The sequence below is a fragment of the Anabrus simplex genome, chromosome 1 (assembly GCF_040414725.1).
Source record: "Anabrus simplex isolate iqAnaSimp1 chromosome 1, ASM4041472v1, whole genome shotgun sequence".
NCBI classification, from domain to species: Eukaryota; Metazoa; Arthropoda; class Insecta; order Orthoptera; family Tettigoniidae; genus Anabrus; species Anabrus simplex.
In genome coordinates, this window is record NC_090265.1 from 805,132,900 (window position 1) to 805,135,958 (window position 3,059).

General features: G+C 40.7%; 1 pseudogene; it reads right to left on the bottom strand.

Moving 5' to 3' along the window:
- Window positions 1-624: 624 nt before the first annotated feature.
- LOC136859391 (5S ribosomal RNA) lies at window positions 625-743 on the bottom strand (annotated as a pseudogene).
- Between the last annotated feature and the right edge of the window lie 2,316 nt (window positions 744-3,059).

Here is a 3,059-nt window from a genome sequence, read left to right on the forward strand (position 1 = left end):
GCCAGCATGCTAACCATATAGCCACGGAGTCGGACAGTAAGATAAGACGTGTAGAGCTAAATGAAGCAGCAGAGCTAGTTGCAAATAGAGGGTTGTTGAGGTGGTTAGTTAATACACAGGGGCATGCTTTGCTTTACATAATTCCTGTTTTTTTTAGTGTTTTCTCGTCTCTTTTTCCATTATCTTCACCTTATCCTTCATACTTGCTATTTCCTATTGTTTTGGACCACCAGTTCTGTTACCTTTTCTAGCTCCTCTTTCATACAGTCCATTATTACTCTTACTTGACTGGCTTTGCTCCCGTAGGAGCTATCTTGTTTGTTCTGATTAGCCCTTGACAATACCCCTTATCTTCTCTACCTCTTCCCATCCAACTGTACCAGCAGAATCAGGTCCATGGTTCATCTGTAAATGACCAGCAGTACTATCATCACTGAAGCTGCCATCAGAATTGAAATAAGGCCCATTTGCTGTCCAGCACTTTATTCCATATTATGCCTCGTTGGCCTGCCTGTACCGTGCCAACGACCTATAGCCACCCGGTACAGTTCAATCGAAATCCCCATGTCAGCACTCAGTCAATGCAAAAACCTTCATTTTCGCTTTTACGATTACAACTGGTTGAGCTAACGGCACGTTGTGTTCTCAAGGAGTCACCCATCCAAGTATTGACCACACCCAATGTCACTTAACTGCGGTGATCAGAGGAGAGCCGGTGTTTTCAACATGGTATGGCTGTTAGCCTGTTTCTCAGTGCATAGATACATGCATATTTTACCGGTTTCAGTGCATAAGAATGCGTCCTCTAATCTTCACATTCCAGGGGAACACTGTCCGTGACGTGAAACAGCAGAAATTGAAGGAAGGCTCGATGAGTGAACTGTGGAATGAACCACATTAAACTTCAGTCCAGACGCTGACCGTAAAGTGACAAACAGAGTTTGGACTCTACAATTCTACTGATGTATAATGGAACAGACCAGTGTGTACACTTATGCCAAAACTAGTTGGTGAGGAGCGATTCCAACTCGCAGTGTTTGCTGTGCATTGTGACGGTATGATCGATGCTGCAGTTTGTTTGAAGACAGGGTGAGTCGCCATCCGAGAAACCACCCTTTCTTATCTCTATACTCTCTCTTTACATCGAGCCATCCATCATAGTGACGTAATGATTTCTTCAACCTGTAGTGCTAACATTGTTATACGGACTTCAGCATAATTGAAAGGGGAAAATATCTCTTAGTTGTGTCCTTCGCCGACACCTCCATTTTCTTACAAAGAGACATTTACAGCACAGGTATTTAACTACAGTACGTTGAACAGGAAAAATATAATGATGACCAACATATTTGAATTGTTCAGTGCAAAATTACATTTTACAGTGGAGTGAATCACTTTCACCAGTGGTAGTTCATGATTTTCAGATCATCAACCGTAACTTGAATTTTGGCTGCCAGACAAAATGAGTACAAGTCAGAAAATGTTCAAAATAAGATAAGTCCACGGTGTGAGTCCTGGAAGGGATTCCAATCTTTGGTATAAGTTAGAACTAAACTATATGTACAGCATTTCATGTGGGTCCTAACAGTATAAGTAAACATGTTAATACTGTATATATCTAGGAGAGAAGAGTACAAGTCATTTTCTGACTTGTACAGGGTCTCTCATATGAACTCCCATATAAGTCCATCGGAGCGGCGTTTTTACTCTCCGATTGGGGTTCTGCGGAATGGAAGGTGCGCGCATAGTTCTTGACCTTGTAAGCAGCCTGCACGTGTTCGACCTGGCAAGCATCAGTCGCCAGTCTGAATCCCAGCTGTTAACATGGTGAAACAGTTATCATTGCAACACCGTGTAAAAGATCTGGTTTCGTGTTAATGGTCGTGTGAACAGTCATAACTCTCGATATTGGTGGTGTGCAGAAAGTCCTAATGGCGTTTATGAAGACTCTCATTATGTCAGGACGGTTGGTGTTCAGCGTGTACTGTTAGTGCAAGACGAATAACTAGGCCTATTTTTTTCTAGACGACAATAAATGCAAAGAGGTACAAAGATGACATTTTGACGACGTTCTTCCATCAGTTAAGAGAAGAAAAAGTCGCGTGGCTAGTTTCAACAAGATTCAGCCCCTAGGCATGCACCTGAAGATTCCCTTCTGACAATCTCCCAAGTGTTTGCAGGCAGAGTAATCAGAGCTGGTCTATTCCTCCTCGTTTTCCAGAACAGTGTGTGAATTTTACTTTTGGGGTAAAATGGAAGAAAGAGTGTATCGAACAAATCCTCACACATTCGAGGAACTGAAAGAAAACATTACGAATGAAATCAAAACATTACAGTAACAGAATTCAACCGTGTCAGCCAGAATGTGCTTACCAGATACAATGTCTGTTTAACATTTCCAGCATCTTTTATAAGGTAAGATTTTATGCATGTGCCCGTGGCTTTGCCCGCGTTTATTAATTCAACCGTTAGATGATTCTAAACTATTTATTTAAAAGCAAATTAAAACATTATTAACTCACATCGTTTTGAAGTAAACTGCATGAAATACATTACTTTATTTTTATTATATTGTTACTTTCAATGCTTAAGATACCGGGTTGATGGATGGTAAAAAATAATATTAAAACAATATAAAAGACCATGTTATATACCGCAAAATATATTGTTTCCTTATATAGAGGTTCGGTATAAACTATATTAATGTCCTTCTATTTGGAGATAAGATGTATACTGTATTGTGTTTGCCTTTCGAACTCTTGAACAATCCACGTACAGTTGACAATGGCAAAAGCACCGTTTTCGAAGATGGAGTCCTACAACTTTAAACGATTGTCCTATCTCAACATTTGAGATCTCTGTGTGTCGTAGATTTGACTGGGCTTCGCATACATACACACAAAACACTTCCGAATATTAGGGGGTGATGGTTCCTTGTGTCGCGGACCGAATATGGCTTCCTACTCAATGAACTTACAGTCCGAGGAATATTTCGCCCGCGGCATGCTCAGTCATGATGGTGGATTCAATAATATTCGTCATCAGTTTCAGAGCCGTGT